This window comes from Rousettus aegyptiacus, unplaced genomic scaffold (genome assembly GCF_014176215.1).
Source record: "Rousettus aegyptiacus isolate mRouAeg1 unplaced genomic scaffold, mRouAeg1.p scaffold_m13_p_13, whole genome shotgun sequence".
Classification (NCBI taxonomy): domain Eukaryota; kingdom Metazoa; phylum Chordata; class Mammalia; order Chiroptera; family Pteropodidae; genus Rousettus; species Rousettus aegyptiacus.
Window position 1 is genome coordinate 6,217,233 of NW_023416288.1, and position 23,475 is coordinate 6,240,707.

At 35.7% G+C, this 23,475-nt stretch overlaps 1 protein-coding gene and 1 pseudogene across 4 annotated transcripts in view; both read right to left on the reverse strand.

Moving 5' to 3' along the window:
* Positions 1–23,475, reverse strand: part of MAGI2 (membrane associated guanylate kinase, WW and PDZ domain containing 2) — a 1,221,159-nt gene that overhangs the window by 742,929 nt on the left and 454,755 nt on the right. The gene's annotated exons all lie outside the window — the stretch shown is intronic.
* On the reverse strand, positions 10,195–10,313 carry LOC118611172 (annotated as a pseudogene).

A 23,475-nucleotide genomic window follows, 5' to 3' on the forward strand; every position in this document is an offset into this window, starting at 1 on the left:
TATTCTAAGATTATATATACATAGATATACACATATATGCATACACACATGTATATATACTATGTATAATATATAATTAGATTATAGCCTCAAATTCTACATATAAATTAGATTTTAGCTTCCAAATTGAAAAAAATAATACCTTGGAACTTATTTATACACACACGTGTGTGCGCGCGCACACACACACACACACACACACACACACATACGAGAGAGGGGGAGAGAGAGAGAATTAGTCAGTGTGATTATTATATTCTCTGAGAATGAGAGAATTCCTAAAAGCAATCATTTCCTTTCAGTATCTTTTCTTAAAATCTCAAATTATTAAGAATTAAATATAAATATAAAGCCATTTTATTTTATCTTCTCTTAATAGTCAATTTAAGGTACATCAAGTATAAACCCTGTAGTGTTGCAACTAGTATATTTAAGTGAATCTTAAATAAAAACGTCGGTGTGAGAGGAGAGAAGAGGCACAGTGAGTACCCCGTGCCACGGGGTCAGGTCTGCCTGAGTTCACATTCCAGATCTGCCTCTTACTGTTGTGTGCCTGGGCAGTTTACTTAAATCTCTCTAAGTCTCCATTTCCTCATTAGGAAAATGGGAATCATAATCTCTAAAGAGTTGTGGAAATTAAGATAAATCAGTACTTAAGCATTTACGTAGCCCCTGGATTATAATGCCGTTTTAAAAGAAAGTGAATATAAAAGAATAGTGTGATAATGATGCCAACAACCTTTACTGTTAGCTAACACATTTCACCAGAAAAGATGTCCAAGTTTTGCTCTTTTATTTCTATGCCCTCTCGCCACCCATAGGCATTTACTCTAACATGAGTTAAACTCGGGACCCTTTTGAACCATATTACAAGGGGCTGGAGATCACAGTAGTCAAAAGAAGTTATGTTGTACTGTTGTGAGGCATATTCCTTACGTTCCCTCTTTCTGGTTTGCTTTTCTATAGAGGAACGTCCCTCACACAGCTGGTGTGCTAAGAGTGTCCACCTAGTATCTTCCTGTTCCTCAGGCTACACCTTCTTTCTATCCTCCTCTCTTTCTTTCTCCTTCATAACTTTTCTCTCCCATCAGAAGGCCAGAGTGAGCTAGGTGGGTGAAGGGGAAAATAGTCAGCATAGCTCCTTCTGCTTAGGTCAGCCTTTAGACTAAGAAAAATAATTTTTTTCAATCCTCACATGGTCTAGTTTAGTTTACCAAGAAAAGCATTCCTCATCAGAGTCTGAGGCCAAAGCAATCTCTTACTAGTAAAATCAAAGTATACTGGGTCCCACTTAGCCTCTGGGTACAAACAATATTAACATTAATATTAAGTATCCAAACACTGCCTACGCCCCCCCCCCCCCGCCCCTCATAAAAAAGATACACAAGACAGCCTCAACATAAAGTCTCATTCAAAGTGGTGTCTTCCATACTACCTGATACAAATCTGCTATCTCTGGTCTAGTTCAGGTTTGCAGGTTGTTTCCTGCAAGATATTTGGATGAAGCATTCCTTTGAAGTTGTAGCCTTCAGGGAAATGCCATTTCCTGCTGTGACCGCTTTGCAGACTTTGCCTAACTCTGCAACGTTTTATGCACTTTATAAAGGCCCAAAGTGAAAGTAATTCTGTCCTAAGTTTCACAAGGGCTTTCCTGTAAATGGCCTATGTTTCTGAACAGCAGGCACAAAATGATCACATTCATTAAACATAGGCAGGGTAACATCCAGAATGCTGATCAGCAAACATCAGCTTGTATCTCTGTGTAAAGAGATTTCAGGAGTGTTTTCGCTTTATTCTTTGCAGTTAACTTTAGTGTTTGGAATATTGTTTCTAATTAGCTTATATCAGTTTTATATTCAGAAAGGAAATAAAGCTATATTCAATGAACTAAAAGACTCTTCTAGCTGCCAATCCTTCCCCACGCTTCCTGGAAGAGTCACATAGTCCTATAAGCCAGCTAAAGAGATGCTTTTCTGTCCTCTTCATGTTCACTTCAGAAACTAGTATGCACATCTTCTTCCTTTTTTTTTTTTTAATAAAAACAAAAATCCCTCACATAGTCCTATAAGCCAGCTAAAGAGATGCTTTTCATGTTCACTTCGGGAACCAGTATGCGCATCTTCTTCCTTTTTTTTTTTTTTTTTATAAAAACAAAAATCCCTAAGTGAACATAGACCTGAAATATTCTAAAGGCTAGTATAACAGTCAGACATCATATTTATTTGGCAAAATCCAAAGACAAAATTGAATTGTTCACAAGCAGCATTAATTTTAAACTGTCCCCTGGACCCATTCGATCACATTGTCCCAGGATTCAATTTCATATTTGTAATTTCGGTTCATCATTCTGGTCTTGTTTGGTTTCAGTCATATAACTGATTGGCTAATTATTCTTAGTTTGGAGTCAAACACAAATCTAGTATGTAAAATCTATGTTTCCTTATATTCTGTCAATAAAAATGTAGATCAGATTAAATCTCTGAGTTCAATGGCCCACTGTTAATGAACTCATTAATTGAATTGTTCAAGCAGATACAAATCATCTTATCTTTACTATCATCTTGTATAATTCTTCTCATTTATCTATGATAGAATATCACGAGAAACTGTCCTAACTATTTTGCTGAATTTTTGTTAAATGAACCATTTTAGCAAGCCCTGAAATAAAGGGAAATTTATTTCATTTCTCATAATTTTTGTCTTGAGAACACTAGCTAAACTTATTGGTTACTGCTTTATTTTCTGAGTGCTCTGAAAAATGTTTAAATAACTCCAGAGGTCAGAAATTGTCTAGAGTTTTTGACAATCACTTTATTTTCATATTTGAAATCACAAACCTATTTTCCCAGCTCCACTACTCTGTCATCTCTTTGTTTACAGTGAGTTCTAAAAAATAAACATCAGTTTAAGCAATCATAATCACCATTATAGGTTGAAATACACAATGTTTTTGGACCAGGAGACTTAAAATATTTTGAAACAGTTAAGATTTTATCTTTAATTTTAATTCAACCCTGCTTATTTTGGTTTAAAGATGATTCTCTTTGAATGGACGAACCCCTAACATTTTTGGACTCTGATGTAACATTACATACAGTTGGACATTCCCCATTTTACATGATTTAACACCTAAATGTTAACTGGAGTTGACAGACTGTTAAAGTACTATTTTGATCCTTCTGTCATCACAAATATGACTTTAAGAGACTGAAAATCCAGGTTCAAATTTAGAATATCTGGGCCCCTCAGGCTTGTATGCCTTCCTCCCACCCCTAGATCTGTCTGCACCAGACAACTACCTATGCACATAGGAACAAACACTTTAGCCGACATACAAGATCTGTCCACACTTTCATTTGCAAACAATTACCCCCAGGGAAATTGAACCCAGTGAAGAGGCCTGAATATGTCCTCAAATGTGCTTGGGACCATTTTGTCAGAATTTTGGAGGCATGAGCAGATGAGAGGGCCCGAGCTCTATGTGGACACATGGATTCTTGGCTCACTGCAGAGAGACACCTCTTGTTCAGGTCTAAGGATTGTACTACCTTTGCAGTTGAAGAGTACATCTTACTCTTTGTTATCTATTCAGTTAAATCTTTGATGATTTTTTTGTTTTGTTTTGTTTTTGTTTTATGAATTCCCCTAAAACCTAGCTGGTAACATGTTTCCTTTAGAATTTTCCATAATGCTTATTCTGCGTGTTTCATCTCGAATATCTTTACAGATTTAGGAGCTAAACCTTCTCTGCATTCACCCCTTGTTGTATGTCTCTCTTTAAATTTTTATATATAATTTCCTTCTTACCATTACACTCACAGATGGTCACAGCTATCATTTACCATTTTCCAGAATACTTGACACACAGTGAATTAATATTCGAGCATTTGGCTCTATTTACTGTTTTGTATAAAACAAAAATAATGATAATTTTCATGCTATCTTCAGAATATTGTTTTAATAAAATAAGAAAATATATGAGAAAATAATCTTTGAAACCATAAAATGTCATATAAATAAATGGGATTATTGTTGCTACAACAATAAACTCTCTTAATAATTAAAAATTATTTCTCTTCAGTACCACTAGCCTACTCCCCACTCACCTATATTTGAAGCATAATTTACCATTTTATTGTAAATTAATACGTATATATTCTTAGAATGCATAAATATTATTTATTCTCAACAGAAATATAGAGCTAAGAGTAAGTTCTGCCTGTATTGTCCCATTTTTAATATGCAATATCAATGAAAATAAACATACAATGACATGAAAAATAAACATATAAAGACAAACAAAAAAAGATAAAAAATATTACAATAAGCCCCTAGGATTCTACCCTGATTTCTCTGGTGCCACATGTATTACTAGTATTTATACTAAAACAATCTATGTCATTAAGTAACTTTCTCTATCCATATTTGTAGCTACCAATCCTGAAATTAATTATAAGTTCTTTGAGAAAAGTATTTTCTTTAGTATGTTCTTGCTTCTATCTCACAGCACGGTACTTGGAATATAACTTCTTTATAAAAGCTGATGGAATCGACAGGTTTAAAACACAAAGATTAACCTCAAAATGCTACAACATGGATTTTAAATTCTCTTAGCCCTGAGTAAAAGGTCTGTAACTGAACATGAAAACGTACTTGGGAAAATTTGCCTTCCAAAACTTTCTCCCAAATTTTCCTATGTCTGAGGAGGCTGGTGAAGCTGATCCGGGAAAGCTTTCTTAGTTGCTTCTTACATTGGGTAATCTACATGAATTAGTAGCCTCAGCTGTGTCATCTCCACAACCACAGGCTAAAATATGTGTATCTTCTCTTTTCATTCATGAGCCTTCTATCCTTACCAGTACAAATAATGCTATCCGGTGTTCTTAACTGACCCTAATGTAATAAATATTATAAAATTAATAGTGTTCAGTGTTTACATAATGATTTAATCCAGGAAAAGTTGTCAATTTTGCTATGGTCCATTATCATCTGGGGCTAATAGGACTATTTTGCTGAGATTTCACCTACACCGCCCCCTTTATGCCACAAAGTTGTCATAAAAGGTTACCGACTTTGCTAAATGGTGCCTAGAATAAGAGTTATTTTAATATGTTATAGCCAAATACATCTAAAGGCAAAATTGGATGAGACTTAATTTTAAATACTATCAACTTTTCAGTCAGTAATAACAATGTAGAGGAAATAAACTGATTGTAAAGTGCATGATATCTGAGAGTATTTGAAATTTTAGCCCAATCAAATGTTTAGGTAAGAGATCTTTATGTGTACTCAAAACATCTGTGTAGAATTAGCTATAAAGAATTTAATTAATTAAAAATAACTAAAAATTTAATAGCAGTCTTCTATTTACACTTTTCCCATAAGATTTTTGTTGTCCATTTCATGGGTGCAAAGGAGAAAAAATGGGCAGGAGAAGCTTGAAATGTAGTAGAGAGAGGGACTCTCTGTCTTTTGTCCCTCAAATTCTATAAACCACTCTTCTTAGTTGCCTGATTAAGCTGAGGACCTCACTCAAAAACACATATGCGATCCATTGGCTATAAGATAGGTTGTTCTTTGAAATGACAGAGGCTGAAGAGTCATTTTATGTAAAGCATTCCATTAAATACATTCCTAAGGAAATGCTTAGCCTCAAGCATTCCTGTTTGCCCACTTTTATCTTTAAAGGAAAATGTACTCTTTGTGCTCCCTGTTAATTTGTCCCACTTTTAAAGCAGAGTGAAGTTTGCAGAATTTCTGCTTTTCACACACACTAAACCAGGTATTTGATCCCCGGAAGGTATCAGTGTGTATGTAGGAGATGGGACGCAGAGAGACATACAGTGGTCATTTGATAGAGAGGAGTTGTAAAATGTAAAAGTTATCTTTTGATTTCATCATGATAAACATCCGATCTTGATATTTTCAGTTACATAATCTATTTTTGTGTCTTGTAGATGTGATACTGTCAATGAAAAATGAACAACTTTTGATAGTATATGCTTTGTCCGGGATTAGCAAAATATCACCTTTCAGGCTTATCTTGTAACAATATTTTATGGTGCCTGAGAGAATATCTGAATTTTTTAGTGGTGTTTTATATGTGGCTCCCAAATGAGGATACCTCATACTTTCACTTACCTTCTGAAACACATACACGACACACACACTAACCATTTTATAGCATTAATGGGAAATCAAGTTAATTATTCATACATTTGGCATTGAACATTCATTGTACATTTTAAATACATATTGCCAAACTAGATTGGCATCTAAATGAATGCTTAGATCAATGGTCTTAAAGGTGGCACTTTCCTCTGGTGAATGGGTTAAACTGCTGCTGTCAGATTGAATATAATTAGCCCTGTTGATATGCAAAGAATTGCTCTGTCAGGAAATGTCACTGTCATTGAGTGCTGTTCCTTGTCTGCATTCAATTTTCTGTCTGGCTCAGAAAATTTTAATAACAGATTGGAATTCATGTGTAAAATTTTAACCAATTTTAATAAAAATACCTTACTTCATTTTCATTTGCTCTCATATAATTTTTGGTTGTCATAAAATGAGATACTAAACATATCTTATTTCCCTAACTTTCATTGCCTTCTGTCCTTTGAAGATAGACACTTATAGTTCATTTTTTCCCTTAGCACTTTTCAAATTTTTAATGTAAGTTTAAATTTCATTGAAAATATCAAAAGAAGCAAAGGGACAGTGAGATGCAGAAAACTGAAGAAACAGATGTGAGCAAAGTTAACTCCCCTATGTCTTGAAGGAGCAGAGACTTCTTTAATCTTAGGTGTTCCAAGAACAGGAAACTAAGACTCAAATTTCAAAAACTACCTTTAATCAATAAAAATCTTGGTTTAAAGACTGTCATTTGTTAGGGCCCAGTGCAGTCAAAAGAGTTGAATGCTTTCATTACATAACCTTCTTGAATATGATTCTGGAGTCTGTCTACAATCTCTTCAAAAACTCTTTATAGGAAACTCAGAGTTTTAAGGGCAAAGGTGTTGTTTTAATCTCTTCTGTAAGTTGAAGTACATTATTTTGGAAAAAAGAGAGAAGATGTAGGATTTTAAAAATTTGTTCCATAGAGTAGAAAAAGAGGACACTTCCTCTATTAGGCTCATGATACCAAAATTTAGGTTTCCTAGCAAGTAGGGGTATAAAGATAAAGAGTATTTTGTGAAGATTCTTAGTCAAGTGGACCTTAAAAGGAAATTTAACTGAGTGAAAATATGTAGTTGAAGTTAAAATGGAAATTGTAAATTATTTCAATGGTGGATAGAAAAAGAAGGAAATAGTTGCTGATATTTGGTTATTCTAAAAGGAATCAATAAAGAAGATGGGTAGAATATTCTTGTGGTCTCAAATGTTTACATAATAATACACAGAGAATAAATAATAAATAAATGGCCTTGAAATTTTAACACGAAAAGATATTTTTCCAGTTTTATTGTGATATAACTGATATACAACACTGTATGAGTTTAGGTTGTACAGCATAATGATTTGACATATATATCATGCAATGATTACAATAGTAAGTTCAGCTAACATAGAATTTATTCTTAACAACATTCTTATATATCATATAGCAATGTTAACTAGTCATCTGGTTGTATATTACATTCTCAGCACTTACTTATCATATAACTGGAAGTTTGTGCCTTTTGACCACTTTCATATACCTTTTTCTCCCCTCTGCCACTGGTACCTACAGATCTGATCTTTTTTTCTATCAATTTGATTATTTGTTTTCTTTGGTTTTGTTGTTTAGATTCCACATATAAGTGAGACCATACAGTATTTGTCTTTCTGTATCTGACTTATTTCACTTAGCATAATGCCCTTAAAGTCTATCCATGATGTCACAAGTGACAAGATTTCCTCTTTTTCATGGCAGAATAATAACCCATTGCATATACATACCACAACAAGAAGAGAAGTTTAACACAAGGTTTCACTGAGACTTAGAAGAATACAGTTGATTGTAATACAGCAATGAGAAGGCACATCTTGTTTATAGAAAAGTGCTCTAAATGATAAAAAAAGGAAGAGAACTTTGTAATTAAAAAATGTCAATGACCATGAGATTGTAGGAGAGTTTATGCATAATGAGAACGTCACAAAGATTTTAGAGCAGTAATACACTAGTGAGGGATGAGGTGAGAGGGGACAAACTACTTGTACATTTTCCAGAAAATGTTCAATTTGATATATTCCTAATATACCTTTTTTGAAGTTTTGTTTCTTGAAAGAGAAAGAATATAATCAGGGATACTGGTGATTAGAAGTTAATTCTTACACCAAGAAACAAGAAAGCTGATCATTTTATTGGAATCGTGATTCCTTAGTACAGAACATTATATAGACTCTAAAAAACAGGGTATTTGTTACACGCAATCCCCAAGTTCCCTGTTTGTGATACACTGACTGCTTAGAAGCTTCTTCATCTATCTTTATCTGGAGAGTTGGTTGATATACCATGTGTTATTTCTTCAGATATTCAGCAGCTTGATGGAGTATAAAGAAAGCCTAGATATGAGGGAGGGCCATATAACTTAGTTTCTAATAGAGACATTTGAAAATGAATGGGTGTGTTAATTAGATGAGCATAATCAAGCCCGACTGGACAAATCAGGCAGTATGGTCATAGATATTTATAGGTCAGAAATGAAAGCTTTATCTTTATTTCTTCTCTTATGTGAAATCAAGAAGATCATTAGTTAATTTTCTATATCTACTTTTCTCCTTATTTTAGCCTTCACACCATTTTATGGGTCCCAAGATTCTTCCTTGGTCAGTCCCCTACTGTTCTGCTAGTTTTCTGCATATTGAGGCTTCTGCAAATCCTGGGACTACTTTTTGCTGCTGCTTTAAGATGCTGGATATATGTAAATGTGAGGTCAGATGTCCTTGCCATTTGACATTTGGCTGAATAACTAAATAGTTCGTACACATTTATATTAACCAGCTCTCCAGCTAAAGATAGTTGAAGAAGACTCAAAACAGTCAGTTGTACAGAAAGAAGAACCAAGGAGTATCTGTCTACAAGAACTCCTTTCCCTGATAGAAATTAAAAAAAAAAAAAAGATGTGAAAGGTGAGGCGAAAAGAACCTCCAACATAAGTACACAGCCCTTAGAATACAGAAGCAGCAGCACATTTCAGAAGGATCCACTATACCCTATATAGATTTTTTCGAAGAATATGCCTTGGGCTTGAAATGTACTTAAACAATTTCTATGGGGAAAAAGAAAAGCATAGTTGGAGTAATAATAAGAGAATGACCAAGATTGGAAGTAAGTGGGCTAAGAGTGTATTGATGCAAGAAAAACTGAAGATTAACTTAAATTCAATAGTGGAATTTTAATCTTTATGAGAAGAATTACAAATTATATATGTCAGAAACTTCAATGATTGATGTAGAGAGCAACGATGGAAATAAAATTTTGAGTGCAAATGTAAAATATTAAAATTATGAGAAATTGTGTAATTAAAAGTGGATTAGTAAGGCTTCAGAATACTAAGAAACAAACTGAGAAACAGTACAATAGTGAACACTGAATATCTACTGTATATCATATACACTTTAATTCATTCTTTAAATGCTTTAATTCATTTTAACCACACACAAATCTTTTGTTATACTACTGTATGTATTTTATAAATGAGGAAACAGAGGGCACAGAGGGAAAGTAACATGCCTCAGGTCATACTGTAAGTTGAAGAGTGTGGTTTCCAGGTCAGTCTGTCTCCAGAGTCCATACTCTATGTATAACCATTATGTTACACTTCCTAAAGGCAAAATCAAAATTTATCAAACAATATATTAAAATTTACTTATTCTCAACAAGAACTGAAGTATCTAATATAAAGAGTTGTTCAGCTATCATGTAAAATATACAATGAGATTCTCAATCATTTCTTGAAGAATAACTCAAACTTACAGGATACACAAGCTTACACACATCAGAAAATAACAAAACAAAACATAGTATGTTGCCTAAATGAGGCAAGGTTGATTTTACACATTCTTGAACATTAAACTTTAGAAAACATGGAAGTAATCTATTTATATGCTTGTTTATTTATTTGCTTACTTTTAGGAGAGGCAACCTTTGGTTGACCTCACAGATTGCAAGGACCTTGTCAGTTTACAATCCCTTATTTTTTAAATTTTTTGTACCTACAGCACCTGGTCTTTCTAGGTGGTCTCCCATCCAAGTACTAACCAGGTCTGACCCTGCTTAGCTTCCAAGATCAGATGGGTTCGGGCTTGTTCAAGGTAGCCGGGCCATAACAATAAATATATTTTTAAAGCATTAAGATGGTCATCAACTTTTTAAAAATCTGGGGAAGTTACTATTAATATGTGAATTCAGCAGAAAGACAATTACAAATAAACTCAGCCTTAGAATTTCTTAAATCATATATCTTTCCATAGTTTTCCATAAAAACTCTAATGTTCAGTTAAAAAATCTAATAATTATGGAAGATTAGGATAAACACTGTAACTAACATAAACCAGCATATGGCTATAAAATATAAGTATTAAAATCAATTCTTGCTCTTGCTCAATGTCAACCATGCCCCTACACACACACACACACACACACACACACACACACATACACACGCACACCCCTCTCCTTCCTTCTCTTTTGAAAAAATATATTTTTCCTCATAGTTGACTTTTCTCAAAGCATACTTATGAATACATTGTCCTCTCTTCCTCCCAAACACTACCAAAATTAAAAAAGACAAACTGTTAACCCCCTAGAGATTTTTGTTCTAAGTGCTAAAAAACACAGATATAAAATCTGGAGATTGCAAAAAACAAAACAAAAACAAAAAACAAACAAAAAAAACCCCAAACAGCTGCTAACAAATTTAATAATTAATAAACTTCATTTATAAATATAAATTTAGAAAATTTAATGAAAACAATACTAAATAATAATATAGCAACTTGTTAAAGGAATGCTACATAATTACAAAGTAGGGTATATACCAAAAACATGTGATTGTTTAATATTAGGTAATATATTCATTAAATGCATCTCATCAGTAAATTAAATAAGAAATTATGAGATACTAAAATTGCATTTAATAAATTCGACATACATTCCTTAAATCTCCGTAAGCCAGTAATTAAAACATATTTTATGTAATAAAATATTTCAGTCTCAAACTTTAAGTCAAAATCATGCTGAATAGTAAAATATTAGTGATGTTCCCATTTATATCAAGAGTAAGACAAAGGTAGTTACTTTTACTGTGATTCTTTCTTTTATCCCAGGGTTCATTCTCAGACAATTTAAGACATCAAGAATTTTATTGTTGTTGTTCATTTTTGGTTGTTTAGCAGCTGGACAACCTTCTCTTCACCTCTAGAGAAACACATCAATGGCCTATGAGCCAAGTGGTCCTTATATCAGAGAAGGTTCAGAGGTAATTTGGAAAGCAAGAGCTAGTTAGGAAGAAAGAAGAATATGAGCACAGGAATATCAGAATGAGAATGCAAATCTACATTTGGTAGCCTAGATTACAGTTATAAGAAGAGACTTCTGGTAAAGATGGTGGAGTAGGTAAAATCTGTGCATACTTTTTCCCATGATGACATCAAATTACAAATAAATGATTGAACAACCATCCTTGAGAAACACTTGAAGACTAGCTGAACAGAACTCCTACAACTAAGGATATAAAAAAGCCACAATGAGACTTGTAAGAGGGGTAAAGATGTGTAACAGGCAGATGGCACATCTATGTGTGTTAAAAATTGGGAGAGATATCTCAGTTGTGTAGGTACCCTCTGAGGGCACCCATGCTGAGTAGAGGATTCTCCACATTCTTATCTGGCTGTGAAAATCAGCAGGTCTTCATCCAGGTGAGATAAAGATACCTGTTGATCCAGGCATACTCTTAAAGGGTCCAAGCACTTGCTCAAAAACACTCGACCTAAGCTCTAGTGAAGGGGCATCATTAAAAAGTGCCAGGGAAATATGGAGAGGAATATTCTGGCTTAAAGGCAAGGGCTAGATGAGCAGCTCTTTCAAAACAGATGTGCTGGCAGACACCACTGTTCTTTCCTTAAGCCCTTTATCTTCACAGCTGGCAGGCACTGGAGAAAGTGCTGGAAGTACCTACAGAAGCCATTGTTCCTTTGTTGAGCCCTTCCTCTCACCCAGCTAGTAGGTGCAGATGGGCATCAAATCTGAGCACTGCATTGACTTTGCTAACAATATTCACTCCACCTTGGTGATAACCTGAGACCGCCACATCTGACTCCAGTGCCCAGCCAAACCTCTTCCAGTGGCTTTTCCACACAAATGGCCCACTTGACTCATGCTTCAGAATTTCCTTAAATCTTTTGAAAGTTCACAGACCCCAAAAAAGTAGAAACAGCCCTTGGCATGTCCCATACCTCTTGCTAAGTAATCCCAAACCCGGCACCAGTAGCCACCAGTGTTGATGGCAGCTTAGCCTCTCCCTGGAACCTCCAAGCCCAACAGAGGTTGCAACCATCTGCAGATCATTTTGTAGCTTCTACAAGGTAGCTCTGGGCTGGCATAGAGGGGGGCTGACTTTGGCCGGCACTGAAGACCGTCCCAAGAGACCCCCAAATCAATATACCTCGTGGCCAGCATCAAACTGTAACAGAGATTGCACAACCACTTCCACTAATGACACATCCAAATGGCAGACTTGGCAAGCAAAGCCCTGTTTAAGCAAATCCTGCTCTGTGAGATAGGTCCCCACATGACAGCTCATCCACTGTAGTTATGCTAGTACTCACAGTCAATCAACCTGAGGGTCAATCCCACCAACTGATGTTCCAACAGCAATCAAGGTCCAACTACGATAGGAGGGCACACACAACCAACACAAGGGACAAAGCTGGAGCACCCGTTTCAGTGACTGGGGAGAATGTGGCACTGAGTGCCATAGAATACTTACCGACATAAGGCTACCCTGCCAAGACTAGGAGTTGTAGCAGATCTACCTAATACATAGACGCAAACACAGGGAGGAAGCCAAAATGAGAAGACTGAAACACCTCCCAAATGAAAGACTATGACAAAACTTCAGAAAAGGAATATCATCTCACATCTGTCAGAATGGCCATCATCAGTAAATCAACAAATAACAAGTGCTGCTGATGTTATGGAGAAAAGGGAACCCTCATGCACTGTTGGAGGGATTACACATTGGTCCAGCCACTATGGAAAACAGCATAGAGGTTCCTCAAAATATTAAAAATAGAACTACCATATGACCCAGAGATCTCATTTCTGGGTATTTATCAAATGAAATGCACAACACTAATTTGAAAAAATATATACATACATCCCTGTATTCACTGCAGCATTTTTTACAATAGCCAAGATATGGAAGCAACCTAAATGTCCATCCATATACCATTAGATAAAGAAGTGGTACATGTATGTAATAGAATAATACTCAGCCATAAAAAAGAATGAAATTCTAACATTTGCAACAATATGGATGGATCTACAGGGTGTATGCTAAGTGATATAACTCAGACAGAGAAATACAAATACCATATGAATTCCCTTATATGTGGAATCTAAAAAACAAAACAAATGAACAAACCAAATGGAAACAAACTAAGTATGGTGCCAGGTGGGTACTAAACTTTTCTGGAGGATCATTTTGTAAGTTACATATATTCTAACCATTATGCTGTACACCAGAAACTAATATAATATTGAATGCCTACTGTAATTGAAAAACAAAGAAGAAATATTTAATGATATTTTGTGTGTGTGTGTGTGTGTGTGTGTAAAAGACTGTGCAATATACAATTCATATTTCCTACTAAGGATCCTCTGTGAAATGTTGGATACCAATATGGTAGAATAGAATTTCTTTTGGGTGGGGATGAGGGTGCAAGTAAGTGTTGAGTACAGCTTCAAGTGTAGCATAAAGCAAAGGAAAGCCTGCCCAACATAGGACAGGTAATTATATGATTCATGTTATTAAAAATATAAAATATCATTAACTCTTTATAATCACTGCATACTGAGAAAACCCAAGATAATTAACTGAAAATTAATTACAATAGAATTCAATGAGATAGCTGTATATAAAACTATAAAAATTAATATCTTATGTTACAAGTATGAAATTACATATGAAATATGATGAAAAAGAGCCAATTCTCAACAGCAACAAATATTATCCAATGTACATATCAAATAAGACATAAGCTGGTCAAAAATATGAAAAACTATGAAAACAATTGCAACGTTTTGAGAGAAATGACTTGAATAAAGAGAGACACAATATATTTAGGTAAAATAGAATTATCATTAACTTTCATTTTCAAATTGAAAAAATAGAGTAATAATAAAAAAAATTCTGACAGTCTAGAAAGCCTAAAATATACACAAGTGCATATAAATATTTAGTATCTGATACAATAAAATTTCAAATTGTAGGGATAGAATCCTGGCATCTGGTTATGGCAAAATGAAATGGTTGTATGAACCCTCCCAAGAATAATAATTATAAAAACTGAATAAAATATTATTAAAAAACTATTGTTGGAAATGGAGAGCGACTAAATAAAACAAATGAGAAGACTGAGAGACTGCAACTGTAATTCTAAGACGTGAACTCTTGTGAATTTTTGCGTAAGGGTTTTCATCAACCCTCACAACTCTGAAGACTTGTCAGATCAAGGTGGTTGACTACCGAGGCTAAAGGTGGCTGAGCAGCTAGATACTTAAGGAGGGAATCCCAGAAGCAAAAGAGCTGCAGAAAAGGTGAGACATAAAATCTGAATATCAACTCTATGCAAATATCTAACTGTCCATCAAATGACGTAATAGGGGGACAGTAGGACATGTAGGCACAGAAAAAAAAAAAAAAAAAAACAGGCAGCATGAGAGAGAAAGCTACCCTTAAAAGATAGAACTTCATTAAGTGAGATTTGAAAGTTAATAGCTTTTTGAATGGGTGCATTCTCTCACCAGTGCTCAGCTGGAGAAATAGAAAGCAGAAGTCTCATTCAGAGGACACAGCTCAGAGCTAGGAAAGCAGTTCAAGTTTACAAAAGAAGCAATAGGAGTAGGGGAATCACAGGAAGAATGTCTCCAAATCTGCGTATAAATGCTGCCCATATCCTTGACTAAACAATAAACTGTACAGACTCAGAATACTATACATATATTCTACAGAAAATTAGATGAAGCAAAAAAACAATCAGTGAACTGATAACATATTAATAAAAGCTGCCTAATATTAACAACAGAGAAAAAGAAGATGTACTATAATGAAAAAAAAAAAAAGCCTCAGAAATTTGGAACAATATCAATTAGTCCACTCTACACATAATTGGTGTTCCAGAAAAGCAGAATAATCATTTGAAGAAACAACACAAACATTAACTTACTGATCCAGGAATTTCAATGAACCTCAAGCAGAAGAAAAAAGAATGATACCAGTTATGATGTTGCTGCTAAAGGAATGAGATTGTAGGGGAGAGAGAATGAGAATATGAATGTGAAAAAAAGAAAAAAAAATAACACATCTCATACAAGGGGAAAATGTTATGTTTAACTGTTGACTTCTCATCAGGAATAATAGAGTCCGGAATACATTGAAATAATATATTCAAAGTGTTAAAAACAGCAACGAAGAACCATCGGTTAAGAATTCTACATGTAGAATTACACTTCAGATATGAAAGTGAAATTAAAACATTTCAGATAAATATAAACTGAAAGAATTCACGTCCAGCATAAAATACTATGCGAGAAATGGTAAAGGAAGATTTAAGGCTGAAAAGAGTATAGACAGTGGATTTAAAAACAATAAAGATTATCATAGATGTAAAGGGATATATTATACAGATAAAAGGTCAGTTATTCAGAAAGATATAACATTATAAAAATGCATATAATTTATAAAAAAGTTTTAAAATACAGGAAGCAGAAACTGACAGAACTAAAGTGAGAAATGGACAAATCCACAACCATGGTTGGAAATTTTTTTAAAAACTCTATTGGTAAATGATAGAACAATTAGACAAAAATATCAGTAGGAATATAAATATTTGGACAACAAACTGCTAATATAATTGACCTTTCTAAAACTGCACAACTAGTAGAGTAGAAATAAGGTAATATTATAAATTATGGAAAAATAGTGGGAAAAATTCTCTGCATAAAGAATTCTAGTTTTCTTATATGTAAAATGAGATAATAATAATGCCTTTCTGAAGTTAAACAAATAAGTTTGCATATGTCACGTGTTTAGAATAATGTCTGTTACACAGTAAGTGTTAAAAGTTATTTAACTATTGTTACAATCTAGATGTCTTACAGAGTTAGGATTAAGATAAAGTAATATAAAAATTTTACTATTTAGTTATAATAGAGTTAAAAGAAAATTTACAAAAATATCTGATGTAGGACAGAAATTCAATGCATTACAGTAAAAGGGATTAACAAAAAAGATGAATAGTTTTGAATTTAAAAATATAATTATACACTAAGAAATAGCACTTATTACCTCAAATTGGAAAAGATAAAAAGTAAATAAGATTTTTTGTTAAGTAAGAAAATGGAAAGCCTTCTTCATTACAATTATATAAACTGATAACATGTTAATAAGTATGGGGGATACTATTTTAGCAATGTATATTGAAAGCTTTTCAATTTTTCATTAACTTGACTCAGTTATTTCTCTGTTAGAACTTAGATCTAAAGAAATCATTGTGTATATATTCATAGGTTTATGTATGAGATCATTTTTATCTCAGTGTTATGTATATAGTAATAGAAAACTTCATGTAAAAATCTTAAATGTTTGACCATAGGGATTTAGTCAAATAAACTATGGTCATCCATCCATGTAATAGAACTAGACTATTGTGTATGTTCAAGGGTTTGTTTATGTGTTTTGGAGGAATATGTAATTACATGGTAGAAATGATCAATATATGTTCATTGGGACTTCAGAGACTAAATGTGTGTCTGCTGCACTCAAACAAATCCAGTGCACATTAAATCTGAATACAATGTATGAAGAGGGGAAACAGACAGAGTATTGCTAAATTACTTGGCAGAATAAAGGCCATACTTAAAAGTCTGCTGGCAGGGTTACCAATAAGAAGCTAATCAATTTGCCCTAGCATGATTGGGATCAACTGACTACATTGAAGATGAGGGAGAGGTGTGGCAGAATTAAAGAAACTATTTAAAAATCTGTATCAGAATTTTCCAAGTTTCCATCACCCTGCTGACAACTACCACTCCTCAAACCAAGGAGAAATTTTGAGGTGTATTCTCCAGAAAGGTTGTACGCCTCGGGCACCCAGGCACTACGGTGTATCAAAAATAAGAGGTTGGACTTAAAAAAAAATAGGGATTAAATTAAATCTTGTATACTAAAGGGTAAAACTGACTTTCTAGCCCCCCTTCCCAGCCCCAGCTCCAGGATACCAATAGGCAAAAAGGAATGTCCTTTTCCATAGACTCTGAATTAATCAAAAGAAAAGACCTACTGTAATTTGGAGATCCGCATTGGTAAAGTTGGCTGTCCAGCACACTGCCCTTCAGGGAGGTCCAAAGCTTTCTTATGCAGAGTTTATAGTCACTTCGTGGTGTCTCACAATGTAGGAGTAGAAGAAAGTATTTAAATAAAGTAGTTCATGACCAAAGAGAGATAACAGACTATAATGCATTCACTGAACAAGAACCGTATATTGTTAAGAAAAGGGACAAAAGGAACAGAGAACAAGAACAAGAACTGGGAAATTAAAATTATGATAGTTGCCATAAAGTATTCAAACAAGAGTTGGAGAATAAGACTGAGAAAATGTCTATGGACAAAAAAAGGACAAAGAATTAGACAATAAGAAGATTAAAAAGATAAATAAATAAAGAAAATCAACATAGGAGATCTAACAGCTGACTAATAGCATTTCTAAGAAGAATACATATAATAAATATATACTATATATAAAATACTCACTAGCTGAAAGATATGTTTCTAAACTTTAATGGCCTATCTTTTGCCCAGCTAAATGAATAAATACAGAGATGCAAACAAAGCACTTCTTTTGATATTTTTAGTTCACCAAAGATAAAGAAAGCTTATCCTTGGTGATCCTAAAAGCTTCTAAGTAGGAAACAGATCTTATACAAAACCTAGAATAAAAATAGCGAAGAATTGATATACTGAAAGCTTAAATATAATGGAGCAATATCTTCCAAATTCTCAAGGAAAATGGTTTCAGTCTAGAATTCTATGTCCAGCCAAATTCAGTCAAATATAAGAATAGTTTAAATTTTCAAAAACTTTACCTGCTTTCCTATAAAACTTCTGGACAATATAGGGGACAGTGGTAGAAAGAATATTTCTACCATATAACAAATATATAGCTTGAATTTTATACCATTTGAACCTATGATTGATTATTTTTAATTAAAAACAATTTAAAGAGAAATTGCATTACAGGCATGTTGCTTAAAAATGTGAAGAAAAATACTTTAGAGAATAGCAAAAAATTGAAACAGGCTATTTCTAGGGATGGGGCCTTGGAGACGGCAGTTATCTAGTGCTCTTCTTTACAAGACATTCCCTTATTACAGACTTTTTGTACTATATCTTATCTTTTTTTAAATAAAAATGTTAATGGCAACAAATCCCCCAAATACAACAGCAATATTTTAAAATGTTAGATGAATAGAGCAAGTTAAAAAAATAAAACATGTGAAATGATTTCAATTTTGTAAAAATGCATTCACATAAATAAAGAAAAAAATAGATTAAGATAGCATGCATGTTATTTTTACTTTTTCTTATTTTACCAATTTTGTACAATAAAATTATCAACTAAATAATTATAGCAAACACAACTAAACATAATTAGCTGGACTTGCCTGTAAATTTATCTATTGTTCATAAAATGGAATCTGTGAAAAAATGCATCTTGAGTTCTAAACTACCAACTTTTAAATGAATCTTTATAACACAACTATTTATTTATAAGATGAAGACTCCCTGTACATATAAACACTAACCATTTATTTATAAGAAAGGAACTCTCTGTACATATATGGCCTATTAAATGAGGATGTGGCCTTGCCAGGAAAGCAATAAAGTGATAAAACTACTTAGGCTGACAAAAAGAGATGCTTCATGTTCATTAGTTAGAAAACTTAGGGAACATAAGACTTTATCATATGTATCCTCAACAAAATGTAGCACTCTGACTTGCTAACAGGTGACTTCTATCTGAGCAATAAATTCCTAAAGTGGGTATCATTTTTAATGTGTTAAAACCAGACTAATAGATACAATTTTTAAAAATTAATACCATCTTAAAGAATTAGTCTTATTTATGATATTTTATTTCATGGTCCATAATAGCAAACATTGGCACAGTACTCAATATTACATCTCCACTAAAATATCCTATGAGGTTGAAGCCTAATAATAGATATATACTAATGCTGTTTTTGCATGATAGCAATGATCTTAGGCCCAGTTTGTCTAATGTATCCAAAGCTTAGTTTATTCTTAATTTTCTTATTTTGCTCTAGTATACCACATTACACTTAGTCATCGTATCTCCTTTAGCTCCTCTATCTAGACTGTGACGGTTTATGAGACTTTCCTTGGTTTTGATTACCTTGACAGTTTTGAGGAGAATTGGCCAAGTGTTCTGTGAAACACCCCTCAATTCAAACCTGTCTGATGTTTTTCTTATGCTTATGACAGGGTTATGAGTTTTGGGGAGGAAGTTCACAGAGGTAGGTGCCATTCATATCACATGATATCAAGAGTGCGTGTTATTTCATGAGTAATTACTGATAATGTTAACCTTAAAAATTTAGCTGAGAAGGTATTTATCAGTTTTCTCTACTACAAAGAAACTTTTTCCACCCTTTCCATATCATGCTTTTTAGAGGAAGGTGCCATGTGCACCCCATATTTATAGGGTATAGAATAATGCTCCCTACCTTTGATGGTAGAATATACACAAAAATTATTTGGTTTTTCTCAGTATGGAGATTTGACTATTGTTCTCCATATATTATTAACTCAATCATTTATTTTATACTTTGGGTTATAGTCCAATAACACATTTTTATTGTAGTGCTCAAATTGTTCCATGTTTGGCCATTAAGAACTCTTTTGGTTGGTTCCTGTATTCCTTTGACACATCCTCATCATTGTGTTGTTTGAGTGCTACCTTACTTTCTGGTAGTAGAAATTAATCCAAGTATATCTGTTAACTTCAGCAAATCGTTTTTTAGGGAGTGGCATAAACATTAACTTAGAATATGTGTTTTCATCCACTGATCTATTTTAAGATTCTCTAAATTCAGCGGAATAATGATGTGGTTTCTTTGTTATTCCGAGCTGATACGAAGAGGTAAGAGTTTTATTGTCTTCCGTATTCTAATCAAATACAGTACTTATCTGTTAGGTTTTTGACAAATGCAAGATGGAATGCTTACTAAGTATAAGCATTAAATTGACATGATTCAAGTGCATTCAAGTAAATTATTTTGAGAATAATATTTCTTATATGTATAAACCAACTGTGTGCTCACAAAACAAATTAGCAAAAGCTAACACTATTTGGAAATGGTTTTGTCCTTAAGACATTAATAATATTACTCCATCCTAGCAAACTGAATTTTAGCTATGGAGAAAAGACTTTAACAGTACTTGAGAGAGCTTTTCAGGGGCAAGGGTTGAAACTTGCAGTCAAGGAAAATGCTATTAATCATTTTAATCCCACATCATTTTGTACAAGGGCAGCTTTAAGAAGATGATCGACTGAGCTGTCAGAAACTAAGACAATAAAACAAAAAATTAAAATCTTTAAAATCCCATTTTTTCCCATAGTATCAAATCAAAAGTACTAGTGATTTCCCACATCACCAACACTGGCTGATTTATTGATTTAATTTTACACAATGATAATTGAATTTTTCAGAGGTTGTGTAATATCATAGATTTTTAGCTGACTTTCTTAAAATCAATTAATTAATTAAAATTTTTACTGAGTATAATACTCAGACATTCAGCATTTAGTACCTCATAGGTGTTCAGTTGCACATGGGCGCCATTACGCCAGCGGGAAGGTGGCTCAATACCTAAGATGGCCGATGGCTCACGACCAGAGTTATAGCAGAGACTTCCCGAGCGACATCCCAGGATCAGCCAAACAGAAAAGTCCCCGCCCTGTAACCCCACCGACATCCTGGGCCAAAACCTTTAAAAACCGCGCCTATACTCCAGACACGTGTGACTTCCCTGGCCCCTTTGCTGGACTAGCGAATCTTGCCCGCAGACCCTAATAAACCCTGTTTCATACTTCACTTTGGCTCAATCTCACCCTCATTTTCATCTCCTCCAGCAGATCATTTGGTGCCGAAACCCAGGAGGGATTTTTAGCTGCCTCTTGGAGGGGCAGCTACCCTCCCCTGGACCAGTCTCCAACTCATTCTCTCTGGACCCCGGCTGCTCGTGAGTAAGTTCTCTCCCCTGTCTTCCCTCTGCCTCCCCTTCCTCCTCAGGAGGCCTTCTGTTAGGGCCTCCACCACCGGTCATTCTCAGAGAGTATGAGACTGCCCAGCTTGGCTCTGTGGCTTTCGCCACTCCGATCCGGGTCTCGGGTTGGGACGAGGACGCTCCTCCCAGTACCCGACTCCAAGGGTGAGGCTAGATCCATTAATTCTGACAAAGGGAGAGACTGACCACGGGCAATGCCGAGTCTAAACCAGACCCTAAGACACCCCTAGGGTGCCGCTTGGCCAACTTTGTCCGCCTGGGTTACACTCAGACCTTGAAAAAGAAAAAAAAAACTGCTCTTTCTGTCCCAAGTGGCCTGGCCACAATATAACCTGTCCAATAACTCCCACTGGCCTCCCACGGGCACATTTGACTATCAAGTCCTTAACGACCTAGAAAATGTCTGTAAATTGAACTCAAAAGATTCCGAAGTTCCGTATGTACAGGCCTTTTGGGATCTATGCTCCCGTCCAGACCTTTGCTCCCCCTGTTCCATCCTCCAAATCCTCCTGGCCCACTCCCCCAACCACTCCCCCTGTTTCCCAAGTCCCACACCCCCCACTGCCTCCTCCTCACCCCCATCTCCCAAGCCACCTATTGATCCCTCCCCGGAACACAACCTCCCCAAACCTCCTATCGACTCTCCTCCGGAACACGACCTCCCCGAACTGCTCGGCTCTCCTCCGCCCTACCGCCTTCCCGAGTCCTCAGCTCCCGCCACCCCTGCCCCCCCCATTCCTCAACCCTACCCCTGCCCCAACCGCTGATGCCTCCTCGCTCTCCGTCCCCTCCTCTCTCCCATCGCCGCCCATACTTGATCTCATCCCCGTGAACCTTACTCCTCTACTGGCCACCTCCTTCTTCTCCAAGAGGTGGCCGGAGGAGATGGAGTAGTCAAGGTTCATGTTCCTTTCTCTCTCCATGATCTCTCCCAATTCGAAAAATGCCTCAGTTACTTCTCGGCCGACCCATCTAACTATATCAAAGAGTTCCAATACCTTGCACAAGCTTACGACCTGACTTGGCATGATATTCGTGTCATTACATCCTCCACCCTAACCCCCGAAGAGCACGAGCGCGTTAGGGCCGCGGCCATCCAACAGGCAGACCGCGACCATCTAGTTGATAATACAGTCCCTATTGGGGAAAAGGCTATCCCCCGAGAAGACCCCCATTGGAACTACCAACCCGGCCAGGGATCTAACCTTCCCCAGAGAGATCTATTTGTCCGATACCTCCTACGAGGTATGGAGACCGTGTCTAACAAAGTAGTCAATTTTTACAAACTCCGTAAGGTTACCCAACAAGCCAATGAAAACCCCGCTCTCTTCCTTAACCGCCTCCAGGAGGCTGATTCAATATACCCATCTAGATCCCAACTCTCGCAGCAGGGTTACCGTTCTAGCCTCTCATTTCATCTCCCAGTCTGCCCCTGATATTAAAAAGAAACTCAAAAAGGCCGAAGATGGTCCCGAGCCCCCGATTCAGGATCTGGTGAAAATGGCATTTAAGGTATTCAACGCCCGAGAGGAAACGGCTGAGGCTGCCTGACAAGCACGCCTCCAACAAAAGGTCAGCCTCCAAACCCAAGCCTTGGTTGCAGCCCTGTGGCCCGCGTTGGGGGGACTACAGTCATCTGCAGCCTGTAGGACCCACCCTAAAGCTGCGCCACCTGGTGCCTGATTCAAGTGTGGCAAAGACGGCCACTGGGCTTGCCAATGCCCCAATCCTCAACCACTGACAAAGCCTTGCCCTCAGTGCAAGCAGCCGGGCCACTGGAAGTCTGACTGCCCGGGCCTTCCTCGGCCCTCAGCGCCTCCACGCGGAGGGGTGGATGAAGGACAACACCCGGTTTTCGAGCTCCTAGGACTGGCTGAAGACTGAAGAGGCCCAGGTTCTG